The sequence below is a fragment of the Protopterus annectens genome, chromosome 14.part0, assembly GCF_019279795.1.
Source record: "Protopterus annectens isolate FY-2018-M chromosome 14.part0, PAN1.0, whole genome shotgun sequence".
NCBI lineage: Eukaryota > Metazoa > Chordata > Ceratodontiformes > Protopteridae > Protopterus > Protopterus annectens.
In genome coordinates, this window is record NC_056748.1 from 816,070,509 (window position 1) to 816,096,226 (window position 25,718).

A 25,718-nucleotide genomic window follows, 5' to 3' on the forward strand; every position below is an offset into this window, starting at 1 on the left:
TAAATCAGAAAGAAACAATTTTACTTTAAACATTTTTTGTGCATTGCATACACTCCATCCGATGTACCATAAAGCTACTCACAAAATGATACTACAGTCATCAAAATAATCCGGACTATTCAATTTAATCTGAGGCTACAACAAAAGTGCCCTACTGCTACATCCTATCCACAGAGGCAGTACGAAAAGTTAAGGTAGGACAGATCCGGTTTAACAACTTTAAACAATAAATGTAATCTCCTTGAAGCTTGGCCAGTGACATCCTAGAAATAATTGCATCATGGTCAAAGGATACCTTTTACCCATCCAACTTCAAACAACAAATTATTTTCTTTACATAGGTAGAGATGTAATCCTGTTTATACACAAAAACCTTCCTACTGAAGTATTGCAAACAGGGCACAGAAATCCCATCAAAGACAGTGTCCCAAGCTGTCTGAAAAAGAAAAAAAAATGCATTTTAATAGGTAAACATACACACCTCTTAACAGCTCTTGTTTAGCTCCCTATTATTAAATGGTTAACCCTCGCTCATATATCCTTACCTCATCTCTTCTGTTACTTGAGCAAGTACTTAAACTAATGTATCCAAAAAGCCAACCAAAATGTGCTAGTCTTAAGGTTGATTTTAATCTGAATAACATGGGCCCAGCTACTGGATGATTAATTGTACTTTGAGCTTCAAGTGGTTTTCAAATGATGGACCCCTCACACAACTTTTTCATTAGTTGCGTGCCCTCCTCACAAATTCATTGCTCATTCCATGAATCATAGCACCCTGACTGTCTATATCAGATGATTAAAATTTCAAACTGCAGTGTTTAAGTCATTTGCATACATCTCAGCTGCCCCTGATTTACAGAGACATCCCTGATTTCGGCTCAAAATGTTGCTCTGCCCCACCTAATCACTCCTAAAATTGGTGATTCTGGAACAAAGGTCGCAGAATGCATTTTAAATAAAAACAGTAATTAGAGTTATAGACTTCCTACTTCAGGAAATGCATGAAACAGGTAGCCCACTCGTCTTTGTGCCTGGAAGATCAGAAGGCTGGGGGTTCTCTTTCTAAACCAGGTACTTAGATTCATTTCCAGTACTGACACTGCAGCAACATAAGCGGTGTGCTGAGGTTCAGGCACCTAGGCAGTGAGACATTTTCCTGTGGTACATTTGGATGGGGACACATGGCTGAAGTGACATTCAGCTGCAGAAAAATATGGCTGTTTGCAAATTCCATGTGGGCAAATAGAAGAATGTGTTGCCATGCCCACAACTTCAATAACCAAATGCACAGGGGAAAAACAATGTCCATGGTCCCCAAGGGAACATGAGACAGCAGGCAATATGGCAGGCATCAGCAGCAAGCTGGCCAGAGGGCATGCCAGTGGCAGCATAAATGCAGTGCACAATGGGCAGTGCCTTTATAATTGGAGTGTGTGGACCACTACCTCCTTCACAGTGTCTAGGGAACATTACCTGAAACACATACTGGAGCATAAATGTGACTACAGTAGCCTACATGATTTCCTCCATGCTGTAGCAAACTTCTACATGTTGTAGTTACATAAGCATGCACTATACACTAAGTGCAACAGTCATTACTTCATCTGCCACCATGCATTTGGTTATTAAAGCTGTAAGCATGGCAGTGTGTGCTTTTCTTTGCACACAGGAAGTTTACAAACAGCCATATTTCTCTGCAGCAGAATGCCACTTCAGCCATGTGTCCCCAGTCAAATGTACCACAGAGAAATGTCTCGCTGCCTAGGTGCCTGAACCCATTTAACTGAGGTACTTGCACACAGAGTTAAAGAAACTTTTCTGTGCTGAAAAGCAGAGTAAAAGACTAGAATGAATGTAAGAGCATCTTGGACAGGCCACTGTTGTTAGCACTGAGCTTGCAGAAAGTTATCGGTTAGCAGGTGGACTGTTATGTTCATTTTATTACAGCGCTGCATTGTTTCCTTGCTCGTATTTGGGGACTAATGTAGTACTATGATTCATTCTAAAGTGGGCGTGTAGAACCACAACCCAGATTTTGCAGACATTGGTTATACGTGGAAAAGTTCATTATAATCAGTGGATTTTGGGGGGCATACCTCTCAACTACACCTCATTATAATGAGGTGTGTTTCTCATTTTGAGTCTGAAAAATGCCATATTCCTCACTATTCTCCTTTGAAAAGGTTTATCACACTTTCATTGTTAAGATGTTAAGTATTTAACTATTTCTTTTAATTATTCAGTAATATTGAATCATATCAATTCATCAACAGGCGATTTTGTGTGTATGAAGTTACATATACTCTTTTAACATTTCTGGGAGGTGCAGAGTGTCTGAAGTTGTTAGTAAATGTCCCACATTGTAAGCATTTGTTCCACATTATAAGAGTAGCAGTCCACATTCTGGAGACAAAGTTTTGGGTGACTGTTGTCTATTTGGTCTACTTGGCTTGGCCAAACTGCTTTCAGTCAAACTGCATTTATTAAATTTAACATATCCACTCTGTTTTTAGCCAGTGGGCTTGCAATATTCATTAGTGCTGCATTTTCCATCTGTTAGTTATCATAGAGTTAGATATATATGCATGCATGTATGTATGTATTAAGGAGAAGGTGTCCATGATATTGAGCAGTGTGTTTTTCTTGTTTTCTGTCTTTTCAAGGTCATAGAATGCTGCTGTACAAGTACATATACCTTTCTGGTAGTAAGTCATGATACTGCATCAGAGGATTATGAGAAACAATGGAATAAACTATAAAACTGCATGAATAAAAAAAAAAACATTTGAAATGGCCAATGTAAGTAAACACATTCTTCTCTTTGCCCACAGGGAATTTGCAAACAGCCATATTTCTTTGCAGCAGAATGTCACTTCAGCCATGTGCTCCCAGTCAGATGCACCACAGGGAAATGTTTCACTGCCTAGGTGCCTGAACCCCAGTTAAATACATTAAAAAAGACTTTTCCATATTAAGCTTCCAAATATCTGACTACTAAGAATAGCAAGATGCCTAAAAATATAGTGTTATATGTAGTGCATGACACTGAAAGGCAGTGGAGCTGATTGTATATATACTACCTGCAATTACCAAATGGCAACAGAAGCTGCAATTAATGGCTGTCATTCTTAGGAAGGTGTTGTCTAGAGATGTCTTTTAATAAAAGGAACAGAGCTTGAAATACAGGTTTATAGAAATTAAAACACATGCACATACACGTATATACTCGCAAAAATGCTAGAACGTGCTATTTTTGAAAAATCAATAAGAGATTTTACAAAAGTTATGGTACCAAATATTCGAGGTTGTACATCATATTGATCTTTGCTGCAGATGTTATTACATGACTGGGATATCAAGGATATCTGTCAGAGGTCTGTCTTCTAAACTGGATTTTTTTAGCCAGGTGGTGAAATTGGCAATTGCAATATATAGTCATAGGAAGCTAGTTGCAAAGGACAACAGTCAGTCCATTCTTTTTCGCCATCTAAAGAAAATAGTTGCTTCAAAAGCTATACACTGTTGTCCTCACATCCAGAGTTGCATTTTCTTTACTGCATCTGGCAATAATGTTTTTGTCAGTGAAACTCATCGTCTGTGAGTGCAAATCATGCAACACTGGTTCAACTGCCTTTCTTTTTGCAATTTGTCATGTAAAAATGCATCAAATCCAAAAAAAATCAAACCAGCAAAACATAGGACACTGGTTCAGTGATTTGTTTTATATATTTTTTTCAAGTTGTCATTTACAAAGGTAAGTCCTAGAATCAGGACTTGCTACATTTGCAAATGACAACTGTTATAGAGAATGATTGTGGAAATGACACACTGTCACTTCTACATTTATATAGATGCATATTTAAATGACAACTTGTACTAAAGAGAAGAAATTTTTTATATGCAAGAGAGATATCCGGAATAAGTTTGTGCTTCCTGAAAGAACATAAAAATAACTGGAATGGGATACTCAACTGTAGTTTAGAGTAACCTGATCTAGGATGGAGGAGACTGGTGATGTTGCAACATAGTGGGTGTTGCTGATATGATCAAAATGACTTCCCCTACAAGCTAGAGCTTTGACTGAATTTAGAATGCTGGGATTATCCCTTTAACACTGAAAGTGTAACAGACTCTTTCAGTGTGGAATTGCAAGGAAGATGGACTTTCTAAGACCTAAATGAGGAACATTCCTCATAATAAGGTACACTTAAAAAACATAAAGGAAAAAAAGTGGAGGTGTATCAATCTACATACAGAATAGACTCACATCAAGGTTGGTAAAGCAGCATGATGCAGTATACCTTCTTCATGTCCAAATAACCATCACAAAGGTTCTGTGCCATATATTAGCTAGCTACAGAACTCTGTCTATGACAAGAGTAGGTCTCACACCTATCTACAGGAACTAGAATCACTCAGTATTAAACCCAGTACCATTTTCCTAGGTGATCTAAGCTATGCAGGTATAGACCAGGAAACCTACACCACCACTAGTGCATAAGCACAGAAATTCCTGGACTTTGTCACTATAAATGTCCTGGAACAATTAATCAAGAGTGCCCACTAGGGGAAGAACATATCTGATCTTGTTCTTGCTATTATGGGAGCTTCTTGCTCCATCTCTTGCCTATTTTCAGCACTTGTTAGGTCTGACCATAAATAAGTCTCCTTCAAAATAAAATTAAAACCAGAGATCTCTTCCACCTAAGGTACCTTTACAAATTTCTTTAAGACAAAATACCTACTCCTAACTGATACATTGGCAAGCTTAATATTCCCACCAACCAAATTAACTCCAATAAATATGCCTAAACATACAGCACCACACTATACCGGCATGTAAATAGATTCATGGATGCAGCTGTATCCTATAGGAACAAGTATAGGGCAAACCCTAGAAATAAATTCACATAGTGGAACCATAGTATCAACAAGCTTTATAATAAAAGGAAAATAATTCTGACAAAGTAAGAAGAGTAATTGCCAGATGGTAAGACGCATTGTCATTGAAATAAAAAGCCAACTCAGGAGCTTAATAAAATCCACCAAAGCCAAGTTTGAGGCTACAATAGCCACCCAAGCCAAAGACAGTCACAAGGCATTTTTTAGTTATGTTCATAATCTGAAAAGCACAACACAACAATGTACTGAGCTGATTTTGAATGATGTTACCTACATTGTGGATGAAGCTATAGCAAAGCTACTGACCGATTATATTTATCTCTAACTTTACCCCTCTTTCCCCTCCATGTGTCCCTCAAGATATACCTGAAACTGTCTCGCCTCCAGCTATCACACAAGGCAAAGTTCTAAAAATCTATCAAAAGCTAAAAATACTGCATTGATGGGTCCTGAAAATATCCCTTAAACAGCATGAAGCACAATTTAGCCACACCCCCAACAACACTCAATTCAGTTTCAACCTCTGTACAGATTTTGCACCAAGCTAATGGAGAACAGCTACAATCACCTCCTGCATAAGGGAGGACCTTCCACATACACAGGCAATTACACACCCATAAGGCAGACCAGCCTCATATACAAAGCCATGGAAAGACTTAGCATGGAACTAATCAATCAGGACATAGAGAACCTCCAAACAATAGACCTGTTTCAGTTTGGAGTAATCAAGGGCAGATTATGCTTACTCATCTTGGTGGATTATTTTGAAAAGGTCACCAAAGCAGTGGATGAAGGCAAAATGGTATGCACAGCATACCTCGACCTGGCCAAAGCTTCTGACACAATTCCCTATTCAGGCTGTGAAGGCTGCCAGCCTAGCTAGATAGGATTTTGTAGATAATTCTGTCATCAGTAAATATTAATGTAAGCCACATGCTTTTTCTCTTAAATGTAAGAAAATTATGGTAAATGTTGAACTTCAAAAATGTAACCACATTGCACCCTGCTGGAGAAAAGCTGATAAGTCACGCATTGTATAATTGAGCTCAAAACTCAGAGCAGAGATGTCTGAATGAAGGATTCTTCCTATTGTTTTGAGACTAGAGTTAATGGCTAAAATTTACATGTATAATTTATTTTATTGCTCTGTCTTCCTGACCAGCTGCAAGATCAAAAGGGCTGTTACACTCTGAGTTTTTGTTAGCCTGGGAAACAAAGAATAATTATGTAATTTGAAATGAGTCAGTGATACTGTGTTATCAATTTAAGGACAGAGAGGGAGAGAATCAGAGCATTTTGCATTTGTTTTCAAAACTGACAACATCACCAGCACTGCCTTGCTCTATATATAAGTTTATTTTAGAACTGTGTTTGCTCTTAGATATAGATGGGAACTAGGAAGTCTAGTCTAGCTGTTTTCTGTACTGATGTCAGAACTTTTCTACTGTATTATTTTAAGCATTTCTCTGTGATCTCTGAACTCTTGACTAGCACTGTGTAGTAAGAAGTATTGTTTTCTGCCTTATTATTTATTATTAAATATTTTTAAACATTTCAACTGTGGCTGTTTTATGTAGAGATAATTTAAGCTCTAGAGTACATTGCATGTATATAGTGATACTGTCTAAGCCACTCCAAATAAGCCTTGCTGTTCATCACACTTACCATTTGGATAATAATATTGCACAGTAATAATGGGACACCCATTGATAAAGGCCTTATTAGTAGCTGATATTAGTAGTTGGTGGCAATTGGTGCTACCGTATAGTCTGAGCAGACGGGGCATAGCTGGAGAACCTGTGCCAGCCTTCCCCGGGAGTGTCTGTGTGTTTGTATATAACTCATATCTCAAAGTGTGTGGGTGTCAGCTACTTGGGCAGGGACATGAAGCACTGGTTGGACAGAGAGGGTGCTGGAGGTTTTAACTTGACCACTAGGCTGAGGCCTGGACCCTATAGCTGTGCCAGTGAGGAGTCTTATTGGGGATCTGGAGAGAAAGGGAGAAACCATCCCCAGACTGACTTTGACTTCTGTGTGCTCTTAAGGGAAATTGTACTTTACTGTGTGTGTATTTGTTAGCCTTCCCAACGTGGACACCCCTCACTGGTGTTAGTGGTGAGGATAGAGGCTCCTTAATTGCTGGGCCAGTGTACGGGTGTCACATATTAATTGTTTGGCAGTGGTGGGATATCCACACCACATATTAATTGGTTGGCACATACTAATTGGCTTGTAGTGGTGTAGTGGTGTAGATAATGAATTCCTGTAGCTTGTGTACAGTGATCACTAAAGGTGTTTTAGTACTCTATTATCAGCCATGCAGTGAATATTCAGAGTGCAGATCACAATTGTTTTATTTCTTTTGTGAGCTTAGTTAGTCAGGGAGAGCAGGCAAGCATGTCAGCAGAGGAGTATGGAAAGCTGACAAGGAGCCAGTTAGCTGAGATGTGCCAGGCTAAAGGACTGGTGCAGGGAAACCTGACTAAGGCAGACATGATTGCAACTTTGGTCACAGCTGCATCAGAAAACAGCAACCAGGAGGACGATCAGACTGACCGTGGAGATGTACAACACTCAGGGAATGGACAGCTCAACCTTTGTGCACAGGACTTAACAATCCATCTGGAGCTAAAGAGACTTGAGTTGGAGGCCAGTCATTTGGAAATGGAAGCTGTGGAAAAGGAGTGTCAGAGGCAGCATGAAAAGGAGATGCTGCTCTTCACCAGAGTCATGGAGGTAATGGGGAAGGGCGTAACTGGACCCCAGAAGCACAAAAGGTCAGTAAATTTATTCCGCAGTTTACAGAGGGGGATAATTTTGATAGTTTCAGTCATATATTTGAGAAGGTATGTAAACAGTATGATGTTGACCAAAGCCTCTGGGCATGGTTCCTGACCCCCTTACTCCATGATAAAGCTGTCACTATGTTGTCCAAAATGTCTGACGTTGACTGTTTTTAATTATACTGCTGTTAAGAATTCTTTGTTAGAATTCTTTAAGCTATCACCTGAAACTTGTAGGAAAAAGTTTCATGAGCATAGATGCAGGGAAGATGAAAGTGTGTATGAATATGTTGCTGAACTGAGCACTTAATTTCATAAGTCGGTGAGTGGATGTCATGTCACCACTTATGAAGGGCTGGAAGACCTTTTGGTGAGGGAACAAGCCCTTAGCACTTTGCCTGAGGACATGAGGATCTGGTTAGCTAATAGACAATGTGCTACTTCAGAGGAGTTGGGGAAGAAGGGAGACCTGTACCTAGCAAGCGGGGCATCCCTGCATAGGAAAGGTACCTCCAGTACTGCTCATTGGTCACCCATGGTGGGCAGCCCAAACTGCCCCAAAATAATCTGCCAGTAGCAGGGGAAACCACTAGTCCAGGTACACGTCCAGGACCTAGGGTTAAATGTTTTGAATGCAACCAGTGGGGCCATGTGGTATACAGATGTCCACAGAGGCAAGGTGGGGAACAAAAGGTGAGAGAGCCAGTAAGTGGCAAAGACAAAATGCCAACAGTAGGTTGTCTTGAGACAACAAGGGTACCAAACTACCACAAGAGGTTATATCCTAGCGTAGTGAATGGCAAAGAGGCCATTGCTAAGAGAGACACAGCCTTTGACATAACCATTGTGAAGCCTGCAATGCCAATAGGTGACCTGTGTCTGGCATACCAGGTATTCTCCAACCCAGTAGTGGTGGATTTACTGCACATCAGCAAGTCAAATGGCATCAGAAATCCTTGGTCTAGGGATCTAAACCTCTTCTGCAATATCAACAAAATGGTTTGGAGGTGGCAGGTGTATCTCACAGAGGATACCACTGCTCTGGAACATACTCCCCATCCACATAAAACAAAGTTCATCCCTGTCCATAATCAAGCACCACTTGGATATGTGGATAGGAAACAGAAAATTTATGCCTGGACTCCTCCCTTTACTACTAATGGATAGAGGCAGCCCTTAAATGCTTTATTTCATACATGTGTCCCCTCAAATTATTCATGGTATAATCCCAGTCATTCTCATTAGGAGTAGTATATAATTATGGTCATGAAATGGGTAAGGCCAATTTCTAGCCAAATAGGATATGTTCATTTGAGCACAAGAAGGGAAATTGACTAGATTTAAAATGGCTCACAAGGGCAACTAGCCTTGTACTTACCTATGAACCTGTGGATTTGAGAGTTGCATTGTAAGTTGCTAAACTTAACTTTTTGGACTTATTCTCATTTCAGCAAGAAAAAAATGCCTGGCTGCTTGCCTGAATCAGTTTGAGCAGAGTGTAAATGATTCCCCTCCTCCATCTTGCCCATTGGGTTTTAATGTGCAGTAAATATTGTGGTTAATTTATAAAACAGCACAAAACGTTCACAGGAAGCTACAAATGTGTGCAAGAACTTTACAAAATTAAGTATAGACAGAGAAATGGAGGGAGAAATACTTGCATCATATATATATATATATATATATATATATATATATATATATATATATATATATGTAACATACTAGTAATTGCATGAAAAGGATGGATGGATGTGTTATGATAAGAAAAATGTGGCATTTGTATGTAGTAGTTGGTACCCACCCCACCTTAATTTATTTTGTGTGGTGCCCCAGTGTCCCTTTCCATCTCCATGTCTAAGTGCTCTTTCTTCTCTGGACGTCTCCAAATGAGGGAGCGGTGCAGCGTCAATCTTAATGACATCCTGGGTGCTGGAACCACAAACTGCTTCTGCTTGCTATGGGGTGGGGTTATTATTATCTACCCTTATTCCCCCCACTTCTGTGTTCATTGAAGTCTACTCCTCTCTGCAAACCAATTGAACTCTGATTGCCTGAGCTATAGTTAGGGATTTATTCCTCTAAAGTCCTAGTACTGGCTTGATTGTACTAGTTTTAAGAATTATCACACTATTTGCATTTATTTCTGTTTCCTTAGTGTGAGTCATTATTAAAACATTGCCAAACAAATCCTTTCTGTCAGGCAGGTATGGTAGAGTAGTCAATCGTATAATTTAATATTTATGTGGATAGATTGGTCAGACTGTTGTTTAACTTATCCAGACATGCCCTCTTTTCTGTACAGTAATGTTTGTAAAATCTCTCTTGCATCACCCTGTAAAAATGTTCTGTGTTTAGCATTATTCAAACTATCTTGCTTCATACCGAAATGCAAATGTTCTGTGTTTAGCATTATTCACTGTGGACACCTTATGAATGAGGCATGTGAATGAATCATGAGTAGGATAAAATGTGCCACACGTTAAGCTTCTGCAGTTTGTGTGTAGCAAGATCATGCATGTATATTTATATTTAGTTTTAACCTCTGTAAAAAAAAAAAAAACAATTCTTGCAGTTCTTTCTGCATTTTTGCTATGTTTGTGAAATACTGTTAATTATTTATTTATGTTTATTTTTTTTTTTAATTTCTCCACTTTCAGCATTTTATAGCCTCTCTCTGTTCTCCCAGTGTCTACTCCCACCCAGCCCCTGGATCCCATGATTGTTCCTTCTGAGTAATCTCAATGAAACCCTTCACTATGAGGACCCCCCCAGCTCCTTTAGAAGATGACCTAGATGATAACTCATTCGTCATTTTGGAGGATCCATCATTCTTCTAGCTGACACTTAAAAGGAGTTGATAGTGTACTGACATCAGAAAGGTCTTTGACGCTTTCTGTAATCTGAGTGGATGACCTGTAAGGCTCCTGGTCTCCACCAGAGGTTGCACAGTTATCAAGTTTCCCCTAAACCCTCCCCTGGGATAGGAGTGTGGGCCATCAGCCACTTCATCTTATCCCTCCCAGGTGGCCCTACAGACAGCTCGAGTCTGTTCCTAAATTTACATCACTGACAGTGCAAACAGCTGCCTGATTTAACACCATCCAACAGCTAAATATATTTTAAAGGGCTTTATACTTCCAGGAAGAATCCATTATATCTGGAAAATTTGTAAGAAGCTCCATGTATAATTTAGCTAATTATAAACAAAATAAATATAATAAAGAACACCATATAAATGTTTATAGAGATGTAGTTGAACAGTATTACAAAATGATGCTCACAGAATCAACATTCAAAGTGTCATTATTATTGATTATTCTAGATCTAGGTTAGCAGTGAGATGAATACAGATGTGAATGCCATTTTATATGAAAATAACCAATTTGAAGCATTATTTATACAAACTATTGCAAAAATTGCATTGCAGCCCTATTTTTCTGTACAATATAAACTCCCCACATCTCCATGTAAGAGACTTTGCCCCCCCCCCCCCCCCCACACACACACACTCTCAAACATACTAAAATCAACTCCAAGCTTTCTACACTTCAGAATAAAGGACATTCTCATTTTTCCATTTGACAATAATGCATTCATCAGATGCCATCCATTACACTGCAATACTGCTCTGCAGTTTTATTATTAATTATTCCGATAACAAAAGCTGAATGTAGCCTATTAAAATCAGTATACATGTAACACCTGGGATGATTTGGAAAGAAGATTAGAAACATACCTTTACCAATGCTGAGCTATGGCAAAGAAACTTAATCAATAATAAGAAAAATACCTCACTTTAATGACTTAGCCTCATACTTAGAATTGCTTTGCACACTACTCACAAGCTGTAATGTTATAATAACTCATCCACTACCCTTACAGACCTGTTTACAAACTAACGCTGTTTGTGAACCATGTTTCTGAAGACCAATTGCTATGAATGATGTATAGAAGAATGGCACTATGACCCATTCATTTCAACAGCTCATGGAATATAGTGCAGAGAAATGCCTGCTCTCCTCAAAAACACAGAGGACTGTCAGTGGACTGATCACTTACTGAAAGGCAGGGTACACAACATACCTGCACTTTGTGCATCCTGCAAGTGCTTATTGCACAAGGGTCTTGGGGATGGTGACAGAAATAGGGCACGTAGCACAGCACAACTGAGTCCCCAAGGTTCTTGGGGGATATGACTAAGGTATGGCACAGCACAGAAGCACTATGCACCCTAGAAGTGCTTGGTACAGCAGCTACTTGGGGAGCTTGACTAATACTGGGTGTGCAGGCTATCAGACACTTCATCCTATCCTCCCAGCTGGCCCTACAGACAGCTTGAGTCTGTTCCTGGATTCAGATTGGTTGCATATTACAGGAACTCTGTATACCCTATAAGCAATTAGCACACAAAGTACTTGAGTGGAACACAAATGTAATGTTGGATGTAAATCACAGCTCTGCAAATGGTTAGCACACAAAGAACTTGGGGTGAGCATGAATGCAAAGTTGGGTATGAAGCACGGTAACAGGGTGCATGGTACAACTAAACAGCACCCAAAGTATGTAAGGGATAGTTAGTTCTACTTGCAGCTAAAATAAATTAAATAAAACCTCAACGTGTCCTATAATTAAACAGTATGTAATATGCTTGAGGGGCAGTTTTTGCTGCTGGAGCACACAATACAGCAATAATATGCCCCAAAACTAAACAACACACAATGTGCTAATAGAGACAAAACAACAAGGTTGTAGGGCTATCAGAGTGACAGCAGTGAGCACTCCGCAGCTCCTGCACACAAAGTTATAAGGGACAATTTAATAACTATGCAATTTACATCATGTTGACACTGAGTCCCAACAATCCAGTAAAATTCATCCATGGAGGTAGGCTTAGTTTTATTCTTTATTTAAAGTATTTAAATACTCAAGATTCAAGCATTATACAAATGGAATAATATAACAAATAGAATGTTAAAAATACAGCAAATATATGAGCCATATTTTTCAGGATAAACATAAAAAAATATACAATTAATAAATTAAACCTGAAAACATTTAAAACAGATTATGTTTCCCTGTTCTAGTCTAGACAGATCTTTCTAAAGATGATGTTTAAAAGACTTCTCAAAAAGAGTACTTGTATTCACTGTCCTGACTCAGAGAAGGTGGCTGGTTCCACATGAACCAGGCAAGCTATGCAAAGGGAAGCCTACCCAAAGTCTCTAAAGTTAGTAAACCTCTAGCAGCCTGCTCAACTGCAGGTCAGACATGACTAGGTAGGGCATAGAGTCTCAGAAATTTCATTAGCTAAACAGGGTCCTAGAGTGTGAAGGTAATGACAGACAAGAATCAGAGTTTGCCAAATACAGTGGAATGATCACATCCCTGAACCTAGATGCTATACCCTCACTAATAAGCTGTGCATTGAAAAAGAACCTTCTTACAACAGTGCATGCATGGTGATTGAATGGACAGTTTGTTGTCCACATAAATTCCCAGATCCCTAACTAATGAATCATTTTTCAGGGGTGTGTTGTCAATCTCATAGCTACAGGGGGTGTCATGCATGGCAAAGGAGACTATTATACATTTCTTGACATTTAGTTTTAGCCAAGTAAAAGGAGGAAAAGGTGCCAGAAGTCACCAACAACAACAGAAAAAAAAGCACCCGGATAGCTGTTTCCATGAAAACATGTTTATTGACAGGTATTAAACACAGCACAGCACTCAACACTTAGTTTTAGTCCATGGTTTTGACATCAGCTATTTGTTTGGGAAAGGCCCTCTTAGAGGATCTTGGTATCCTCTGCAGAGATTATGATGGCACCAAGGTCACAGTCATCTGTAGACTTGATCATCCACAAACTCTTTATATCAGTGCTGAACTCTGAGAAATGCCAAAGATGAGTGTCCCAAGGACTGAACCTTGGAGTACACCACTAATTTTCTGGATTCTTTTTGCGAGACAATGCATTATCCAATGAGTTACATAGGAATTAACATTTAGCAGTTACAATTTATCAACAATACCCGAGTGCAGGATGGTGTTGAATGCCTTTGCAAGGTCTAGATATGGCATCTATACTGATTTTCCCTCATCCATTGCTTCAGTAATCTTCTCAAAGAAGTCAACCAGGTTAAGCAGGTAGGATCTATCTTGAAAAAACAAACTGACTTGGGTCAAGAATTTGTTGGTTACTCATGTCCTTATTTATTTTTGTAATGATCCTCTCCATAGCCTTCCAGATGAGGCTGGTCAGAGTTATGGGTCTATAATTACCTAAGCCCATTGATACTCCACATTTGTGCAGGGGATGACTGCTGCTGCCCTCTATTTATCTACATAAAGCCTATTTGGAGACTGATATTGAATAGCCTCTGGAGGTGGGTTTGACAGGTCCTGTTTCAGGCTGATCATCAGGCAACCCAGTATGTTATCAGGTACCATATAAGCAATGTTTTTGGCCTTGAAAAGTGCTTTGAGGAGTTTTTCTTGGGAGATTTGAGGGGAGTGTAGATTCAGGTATGCGATCCAGGAATGCAGGTAGGGCAGAGAGGTTGAAGTTAGAACTAAATTTATCTGCTAGTAGACTGGCTCTGTTCTCAGGTTCTGATTATATGCCATCAATTATTATTAGCTTTGTGCATGGCTGGGCATTGTTTCTTAGGTTTCTAACATAGTTAAAGAGAACTTTATAGTTGTCATTTGCCTGTGTGCCTGTTTTTGACTCATATCTAGCTTTGGTTGATTTGATCAGGGACCAGAGTTCCTTGTTAAGTTTAACAAGAGAGTTTTTGACATCTTGATGGTCAACATTCATATCCTTAAATTAGAAATTATAGGAAGTCTTTCAGTAGCATTTTCAAGCACATCTAAGACAATCATTTTTATTAATGTGTATGTGTAACATATATAATATGCTTATCTAGTTAACAGAAAGCAATAAAAAAGGTATAAATAAAATCACAATGCTGAGCTTTAGACTAAGGCAGCATACCTCTAAGTGCAAGAAATCTAGACAAAACCAAATTTAGAAAGTTGCTAGAATAACAGGTTTTGCATTAACATGCATTTTCAAAAGGATATGAAGTCTGAAACTCAAATGTATGTCATTATTTAGTGACTTCATTCCTCTTACAATGTTCCAGAAAACGAGACATTTTATGAGAAGACCAAAAATACAAGGCAGAAATCTGGACATTCTGTGAATATCTAGACAGTTAGAGCTCTGAAAAGGGAGAGGTCTGAGAAGAAAGCAGCGCTTGATGATTTTATCATTGTAGTGCATCGAGTGCCATGTGTACGCTCTACATTTGGGCAAAAGACAACTTACTCTGTGAATCACCTTTCTGAAGTAAGAAAAGCCATTCACAGTGCTGAAAGGTGTTTAATAGTTTTGTTCGACTCCAGTTTCTTGCTGCGGTATAAACGGCAGCTACCTGCAAAGCAGTTTGTATTGCCAGTCGTCCTTCTTTGAGAGTGTATGTGTAGCAGCATGAAGTGTGTTACAACTTTTGAAGCTGTTACAGGATTACATGTACACTTAGTGCTGCCTCACAGACAGCAGCCAAAATAGTGTGATACTGTCAAAGCTGCAAAACATTACATTTCACACTCCTACAGTTTAATTGTTTTCCTTTTTTCCATGTCTTGTAGTGCATTGGAGCAGATAAAGCTCCATTTGCTACAAAGACATAGACTTATCTGGCAGCACAAGGTATGGCACAACTTTCAAAGCTGTGAAACCTTAGATGTCCTACACTTTTTTCTTTCTAATTCTTTCTGTAACTGGTAGTAAATAATTGAAGCAGTTAAGCTAAATGAACTATGAATAATTATACTTGGGCCTCTCTCTGATCATAACCAGATTGTTGTGTTTTCGAAATGGATGTTAATATTCACCTCTTGAGCTTTGTTTTGCTCTGTTTTAGAGATGTTTTGAGGTGAATTACTTAACATCTACGTCTCACACATACAATTTCATTATGATCACAGAACCAGTTTTATCCATTTATTATTTTGTATGTCACTACATGACTTAAGGAATATGCTGTCTGTTCTGTGCGTTTTCTATATTTCCATATTTAATGGATGTGTACAACTGAATATTTTATCAACTACTGTCACAGCACCACAAATAAAAGTAAAAATATTATAGGAAGGAACAGAAAAGTGCAGCAAAGAGTATAGATATAAAGTCCGTCACTTGATTCTGCAGTATGGTTATTACAATATTCCTATGTCTTAGCAAAACACATGGTCACAAAGGAAATAGGATGTGTATGATCAAGGAAAAGGAAGTCAAGTCCTGGAACTGAATTACACCTGCACCGTCAAAGCTTTTTTGCAAGTTCACTTCTCATCCACAATCAGGTGTGCAAACTAGAAACCAGTATAGTATTTATTTATTGGACCCAACATCTCATGGCAAATATCCCATGCCTTTTGTGGGTCCCCCTAAGGTTGTGTCTGGTGACCTATGTTCTTGATATATTTACATTATTTGTATAACTGCTTTTGTTATTATGATGTTGAAAACTGATGATCTGGCACCTACCTATCAGGTTATTAGTAAAGCAATGTCAGGTATGCACAACTATGTTATATCGAAAGCATGATAACAGCAGAATAATAAAACTGTTATTCAGACACCACTGTTACCATAAGTGCAGTGACAATGGTAGATGAGTTACAAACTCTTACAGGAAAGTTAGAAGCTTCTGGGGAAAAAAGGTTTATCCAGAATTGTTAAATGATTGAGATGTTTTTGTCTAAATGGAATAATGAAGATGGAAAGAAAGAAGAACAGAACAAAAACAAATATAAAAAGTAGCTTCAGGAAAAGGATCAGAATATCACAACTTTCAGTGGGAACAGAGAATGTATTAAATGTAATAAGCAGTTATTAAAAACGGGTGTGAAAGATCTGAAAGACAAAGGACATGCATCAGTTCTGTCAGGGAGTTCCAATATAGAACCAGTGAGTGTAACAGCAGCACAAAAATTATATCCCAAAAAATTATTGCACTTGCTTCCCAAATAGGATAAGAACGGATTAGCTCATAACATCATGGTGCTTGAAGATTGATCCAGTAATACATAGGCAACTTGGGGACAAGAGTTGTTAGAATCTTTCAAATCTTTTCTTCTGAAAACCCTCAAAGCTTACATTGAATTGCAAGAATTACCACTTGGTAATTGAAGGGAAATGATGCATGCAGCATTGCAGGCACTGAGACAAAAGGCTTGCTTTGATCCAAGGTTATGAGACCAATTTAAAATTATAGTACAGAAACCTTATGGAAACTGCAGTTTTATTTTCCCTAGTATATGTATGCAGTAGTGCACAATTACTCTGACACATGGAACAATTTGAAGTACAGAAACCTGTAATAGAAACATTTTTGCTGTGAGTTCAGGGACTGGATACAGCAATTAAATTAAATTTGATTGCTGTGGCAAAGCTAAGAGAGGAAGCAGTATGTTTAGTAATCAGATAGAAGCAGCTCTTACAGGCATCAGATGCAAGTAATAGAATAGTTTCTACATAGAGAGGTGGCAGTTGTTAAACAATGCAAGTAATGCAGCTACTGGAGAAGACAGACCTACAATTGAGTGTCCAAAGTACTGGATGTGGAAAAACATGCATATTGCTGTTGGTATAGATAAATCAGTACCAGATGTTCTAGCTAAAATCAGACAGGTTAAGAAACCAGAACAATCATCTGTGGTGAATGAAGTTACAAAAAGACCATGTTGTAATCCTTAGTATGAGTTAGTATGTCCTAGTTTGAGAAATCTGAAGATTGAAATGGAAACAAAAGCAACAGGTCCTTCAGCACCTAATATCAGTGTGGCTTCAGATTTAAACAATACTCAAAATGTAATTGATTCTGGTTTGTGGTTTTCAGAAGCCAGTGCAAATATTGCACCAGTGGGGACTCAAAGTGCAGGAAGTACAGGAACTGACTGTAACCTTCAAGAATTGATCAGTGTAATATGACCAATGCCAAAATAAATAAGACACAGACTTCAGAGCAAAATAAAGAAACTCAATATAGCTCAAGTTAATATTGTTAGTAGTTTAGTAGAAAATGATTTTCAGAATGTCTGAGGGATCTGTCAGTACAGCACTAAACCTGCTAGTTTATCTGACGTTGATGGCAGTTCACTATTTACAGGAAAGGAACTTTGGAATAATGTGCTTACTGATGCAAATGCATCAGTTTCAGTTACTAACAAACCCCCTCCACTACCAGAAGACCCAAGTACTGATATGAAGTCAAGGTTTGAAGGGTCAAAAGTGACAGCAGTAAGCAGAAAATCTATTACAATCAGATTTTTGAACAGAACTTTTCATGGGAAAAAGGCAACAGTAAAATTCTTGTTATATCTTCAGTGTGACAGTACCATAATGGGTATGGGTGTATTGTCAGAACTGGGGGTTGTATTAGACTCCAAAAACAAAATTTTATGGAGGAATAAAGGTGTGCACAGCAATGCAAGCAGAAGAACTTTGTAAAAAAGCACAGGGTTTAAAAAATCAGTTACTACAAGAATATCCAGATTTGTTGATTAAACATAAGACTTAAAATACTACAGTGTATGCTTATTAGAACTGCAGATGTTACTGGAGAAATTGGTACTGCTTTTTTGTACTTTTGCCGACATACGGACATCACTAATGTAGGAAAAACAGATTGCAGTATAAACAGTTCAGAATCATGTCCTTTGGAATCAGATAATTCTAAATGGTATTCCAGTTAAATGTGTCTCAAAGAATTCAGAAACTGAAATTCAAAAAAAAAAAGTCCACCCCACAGAGGAAGTATCAATACATTTGTCAAGCAGCTTTGCAATTGGAGGAAGGGTAGGACTGGAAAACCAAATAATTGTAAATGAGACTCAAGAAAGGGCTCATGGACACCAGGGTGGCTTATCCAGTTGACCTGGGACAATACAGAGTAAGGTTTACTGTATTATACTTTTGATAATTTTTCACATCTGGCTAAGCATATACCATGCAAGTGCTGTTTCTGACCAGTCACACATCAAGACCACTGGATTAAAAGCAGAAAAGCCTGAAGTAAGGACTGTTAATTGTTTATGAACTAATTTATTATGTGGATAGCAATAATATAGTTATAGTGTTTTTATAATATTTCTTCATATATAATACATTATAAAATATTAATGGTATAAGCATAATCATACATTATTCAGAGGGGGTGTAGATAGCTTTATAGATTTATTCAGAGGGAATGTAGATAACTTTATAGATTATTTGGTGTATGAACAGCATGTTAACTGAATTTCTGCTGACTTCTCTCATTTATCCAAAGAAAAATATTCTTTAATGTTAGAACAACTGAATAGCACATTTGCATATGTGTATTCCTGTAGAATAGTGATGTCACAGCATTAAGTATTCTAGGCTGAATTTCAAATTCAAGTAATGTCTCCATATTTGGAAGCACTGCAAAGGGAAGATTGATGTCCTCCTTATATTTTATTTACTAAACATCGGTTTACTTATGCACATTCGGTGCTGAATTTGTGTTCATGTGCCCCTGGCAAACAAAGGTATTCCTGTTGTGTCTGTTTCAGTTAGTTTTCGGGATGCAACATCCACGATTGACAAGCTATACACTGAAAAAGGAAATGGATTAAATATAACTATTTTTGAAAAAAAAAATAATGCAAATGATACAGTATATTTAAATCTGTGGACAGCAGAAAAAAAGTCTTATTTGTTATGAAAGGGAAATATGGTACAATAAAATATGGATCTGCAATGTAGAAAATATAGGTTCTAGTCAGTGTAATTTTACTAATACAGCACATTAAATCTAGAGGGTAAATATAGCAAATTATCAGTTTATACACTAACAAACCTTACTGAAGATTTGCAGAAACAGATTAATACAGTATTTTCTTCATGCTAATTTTTAAACAGCAAGGTTGGCATGGCAATTATGTTTTAAGACAAATGTATTATCCGAGTAAAAGATGGCTTAGAAATGGTTGCTACTAAACAGGTATTAATCTTGCTACATAGGATATGTAATACCATATATAAGACATGTTAAATAATTGCCTAGTCATAGTAGTTTTACAAATCATAAAGATGAAAGAAACTTGAATGCAGAAATTTTTCAAAATAATTTACAGATAATAGGCACTTCACACATTCATTAAAATTTAGATTTAAACACATTAAAGTCCATGGAACTGGGTGATGGTGTAATTGTTGGACCAGTTATGTTTCCTGCCTATGAAGCAGTCAGAGCTATTTGTGAGATACATAAATTGTTCAGACTATTGGAAGTATTAGCTAATAGTCTTTTGGAGTCTGTTAAAGACGTTATAGTGGAGATGACTATGATGCATATGATTGTCCTCAAAATAGAATAGCTCTTGATTACTTGCATCACAACATGGGATTTATGGGTTACTGGGGTCAGAATGCTGTACTTATATACTGGATAAAAGTAAAAAATATATTAATATACATTTTCCGGTCATAAGTGATATCATGACAAAGGTATATACCTTTGGTGACACCTCCTGGACAGATTCAATTACATATGTATTTTATAGATGGGAAAGAATTATTTTAAATTATACAATGATCCCCCCATTAATATTCCAAAACATGCATGCTGATTGGTCAGCCTGTCCGTTGTAAATCCCACAATATACCAACGGAAAAATCTCCGATCGCCCGAACTTTTTTCTGTTGGTATAAAGTGCTCAAAATATTCTTTTAACAAATAAAAAAAAAAAAGAAAAAAAAAAACGGAGCAACGGAGACTTTCTTTTCTCTGTTGCTTCCGTTTCAAAGCATTGATGTACTGGGTATGTGTGGGATGCAAGTCCCATACGCATGCTCAGTACATCAAAACAAGGAAGCAGTGTACCACAACCGGAAGAACAGTAATACGCCATTATACAGAGACATTATTTAAGAAAAGTAAGTATTTTCTTCTTAAATAATGTCATTGTATAATAGCAATAACCAACTCCGTGGTTGTAGTATATTGAAGATTTACCCACGGTTGGCTTTATTTAATCGCTTGGGCTTCGCCCTCGTGATTAAACCAAACCAACCATGAGTAAATCTCCAATATACCACACCACGTCATCAGTTATTGCTTAAATATCTTATAGTTGTATTAATTAAAGCAATATTAGTCATTATGGTATCACTTTGCAGACTGTGTATTGCAAAAGCTGTAACTAACCAGAAATGACTCAAAGCCTGTTCATTCAAATTATATTACAGTAGTAAGCAGTAATCATATAATAAATTTATGAGTTAAATACAGAATTAAATTCTTCTTCAGGGATTTCAGGAAGAGTTGTTATATCAGGTATAAAATATATGCAGTATAACTTTAGTTAGCATCCATTCTGTACTAGGCCTTCATTTTACATTATACAGAATTAATAGAAAAATACAGCTAACAGTGAGCTTATTTTCTTTCGGGGTCAAACAGAAATTAAAATGTGTAGATTCTCAGGTTTCCCATATGAAACATTTCTATGTGTCAGACTGACTTTAGAGAAACAGACTGTGTGGAACCTTTATATGATTAAACCATCGGGTTAGAGTCAACATGAGTTGTGAAGAATTATTGTCTCCAGTTCTGGGTGCTCAAGGGTGAGAAAATAGTAGAGGAATTGTTGTTCCACATGCTTCATACACAAAAGGGTATAAGATCTGTAGGGCGAAAGTCAAGTGGAGTTCATAACAGATTTGTTAAGTTTGCCAGACTGTTCAGTTTGCAGATGACTGCTTAAACTACTTTAATCTACATTACAGCCTAGTGCAATAATCAAGAATATTAGCTGGTAATTGTTGATTTTACAAAAAAAATACTAATATCCAACTAAGGAAAGATGTCTGACTGATTCTTATGCTGAAAGTTTGTGGTTTGACTCCAGCAGTACAAAGTACAGCTTTAGTCATTTTGAGTCAAATAGATAAATCTTTCATTGGGTTCTGCAGAGAATGGGGGAGCAGCGTGTGCATCATGATCAAAGATGTGAGGCTGGCTCTTGCCAAGCTGCTTTGGCAGTAGTCCTCTGAGGGAATAATTTCCTGGGGATGACATGTATGGAGATTTGCAAGTCATCCCTATAGAAAGGGGCAGTGCAGGGCTCTCACGCAGTGACCATGAGCACTGACCACTGAGGTGTGGGGTATTAGGACTTGTGTAAAATAACCATGAACACCTAATGAACAATCAAAGCATGCATAGTCATGCCACGTCATGCCAAACAGAACCCATCAACAGAGTCAGCAATGCTGCATTTGGGCAAACAGCCTAACAGAAAATATAGTACCCACTCTTCTCCTCTTAATTATATAAAGAAGTGCAGCGTAGCATGCGACATAAATGAACACAGTTGAAACAGAAATAATTACTCAGCAGCAACAAACTTGACAAACTTAAAGAAGAAAAATACACAAACAATCACATAAAGAAAGGATAACAGAATGCACTACAGTTATGTTAAGGAATGGAACCTGGATAGCAATAAATACACACTTACAGAAAATCTCTGAACACAGTATATGTACAGGAAAGGGCTTCATACAGACCTGAGGTGCACATCTTCCATATTATACAGCATTGCTTCACCAATTACAACAGTGAGCTTCTAGCTAACAACTACTGCAATTGCTTACTTCTAATTACTGCAGGTAATGACTCTACTGTTCACCTTATGGCTACTCCACCTTTTCTGAAGTCAGTTTTACAAGAAACCAATGAAATGCTGAGTGACTGACTCAATGTATCTGCAACTTGTACTAGATGACATGTGGACCAAGTATGTATGCTTAAATCCTTCATTAAGAAACCAATAACCCCTGAAGGTTGCCTAAATGATAGCCCCTCTTGCTTAGTTCCTGACCATACTTCTCAACCTCATAGCACAAGAAATCTGGACAAAGGCACAAAACCAGGGATAGGATTTAAATATTGCTCTTAGAAAGTTGCTAGAGTAATAGGTTTTGCATTAACGTGCATTTCTGGAAGTATATGAAGTCAAATTCAAATGTCTATCATTATTTAGTAACTTAAATCCTCTGTAATTTACCAGAAGACCACAAATGTTATGAGGAACAGACCAAAAATATGAGACAACAATCTGGACATTCTATGAAATTCTGGACAGTTAAAGGATATGCTCCTGCCCCATATGAATGAAGAGCAAATGAGTCAGTTGGCTGAGAAGAGGGCTGCAGAATGGCATGCAGCAGGGCAAAATAGAAAATAATGTTGCTGACAAGACTTATTAACATTTTATAAATGTTCGTAGATAAATATCTTAAAACTGAGCTGCATATTTCTAGTCTACCTCCTCATTAATACACTTCAGATAGAGTGTATTAAAGCTTGACATACATTCAGATTCTGTAACTTTTAAATTAACCTAACCCTTGTCTTCCCTCTCTGTTTGTGTAGATGCAAGTAAGTAGAATCTTAAATTTTTAAAATCCCGAAAGTGACAGTCTTTAACATGTATTGTGCCAGCATTCTATTTTTTTTAACATAATGAAGATGTTCTTATACCACCATTTTAACCTTTATTTCATCATTCATATGTGACATGTTTAAGTGGTATATATATTGCAGACCAGTGCATATACTATACCAGATTATTCATGAATACAACAGTTTTTAAATGTAAAATTTATATACCCAGTTTCGTACTTAGCCTATGTGTAATTCCTTGATCATGCACCCCTCAACTTTAAAAAAGGGTCCTTTCTCTGATTTGAGGACCACAAAAAGATGCAACCCTCTTGTTAACAAATATAAGAAGTGGCTCGTTACATTTAATTACCACACACACAAACAACATTGGCATTTATTTCTGCATTACAGTCCTGATGGCATCTGACAATCATGCCCCCGAGACCCTGCCCCAGAGCAGCAGCTCCTTTTACTCTGCCCTTGTTATACTTTGCATATTCCTATCTCTAAATTTCAAATATAGTGCCACAGAAAGTGAACATTTCAAATCACAGCAACCTCTGCTGAAAACACTATTACTAATTTTGACTGATGGCATTTCTCAGTGTCACTTTTGTGGCTACTGGCAATGTAGTCTTTCAATAATTTCACCTCTACGATCTGTCATGGATGCAAATAGACATAGTGAACAGCCATTATACCTCCAAAGTGGTACAAATTATCATGAGTAAATGTTGATATTAAGACTTTTTAGGAGCACATCATAAAGGAAGAACACATAGTACTGGGTTTTATACAACAGCAAAATTAATGCATGCATCACTGTTTCCTTAATTTTACTGTTGTATAAAACCCAACACTGTGTAATGTCCATCATATTGATCACTGCTGTAGGAACCTTAGCTGTATAGGTTGTATCCTGCCAAGGATAAAACCGTTGGCCAGCTTCCAAAGCTTCAGGGCACCTTCCACTCCCCAAACTGTCAGTTAGCTCAAGCTGAGCTGACTAAAAAGACAGGTTTGGGTGCCAAGCCTCCGAGCTTTATTGCCAACAAGAATAGTTTTCATCTGCAGGCTTTAGAAGATCAGCTCTCAGCTTGTGCTGTACCATTGCTGGGCAGACAAGTTCCGTTTGGGAAAAAAACTTCCATATTAAAAAGTTTGTTTTTTTATTGTACTTACCTGTTTAGGAAAGTTATTTTTAATCTAGGAGTTTGTGTTTTAATGGACTATCATAACACTTAACTGTACTTTTAAAACTGCAGCAGACTTTTTCCTGTCAGTTTTAAAAGTTGCTTAAGTAATTGAAAACCGTGTTTTCTGTGGGGAATGTGTGTTTATTTTACTTTTTGGGGGTGACAAAGTGTTTTAAAGTGCTTTTTACTGTGTTTTATGTAAAAAAGTGATTTTTAAAGACTAAATTTTTGCTGGCTTTTGCTGCTAATTTGACACAGGAAAGAGGCACCATTTTGGCTTGACCATGGAGCAGACCACTGGTCCCATGGTCAGTCTTTCTTCCAGCCACAAAAAGAAAGTTAAGCAAACAGCCCATGCCATCATAGCAAGTTAGCAATTTGTCTCACCCACAGGTGGGTGACTGCTTGTGGCCATAGCTTTTTCTCAGACCACTAATCTTTTAAGCTTGATCCCTCTAGTGTAGCACCTACAACCACCATGGACAGGGGGTTATCCACATCCCCTGCTGCTGTTGAGGTCCCCTCAGTGGAAAAGGGAGAGCCACTCTTGTTGGTCTTGAGAGACGAAACAGAAGAAGACATCTTGTGTGCAGTGCTAGCAATCCATGTTCAAATACTGACACAGGTCACAACATACAGGAGGGAAATGGCAAGAATAAGAGTGACCGCTTGGCTTGGCTTTTTTTCAAACTGAGGGTGTGGAGTTGTTTCCTTCCTGTATATGGCCACCAAGCAGAGGCTAGCCACTGTAGCTCAGGTGGAAAAAATTAAAAGGCGTGTACATGGATTAACTAGAATGGGGATGTGCATGTTGTACAATATGTACATAGGCACAAGAAGCCCTTGTTGCTGCATGCTGTGCTTAGGCGATGGGGATTAATGACAGGCCAAAAGGGAAAATACTTTGTCTGCCATCGGTCATCAGGAAGGCACTGTACCAGCATGCCCATATATCCTGCCTGTCTTGTTGTGGAAATTGAAGAGGGACAGTGAGATATGGCAGATGCTGGTTGTTTGTGGTGGGGAATGTTAAGAAAAAAAATCCACTGTAAAGGAGATGTATTCGCAAGAGTTTAAAAAGAGAAAAGTTTAATGAAAAGTGCAAAACATATGAACCTGAATGCAGAGTAAATTTAGACTGTCACTGAGAAAATAGTAGTGGCTACCACAAAGAAACTTACAATAGAGTTTTAAAACAGCATTACGTTGGCCCTTTCTTTTACACAGTTGCATGGAATGGTTGTTTTAAAGAACCACTTTTGAGAAAACATGCAGACAAGTAAAATGACAAATCACATGGTTTCAACCACACATGTTATGTAAGTCTGCCAGCCTTAAAATA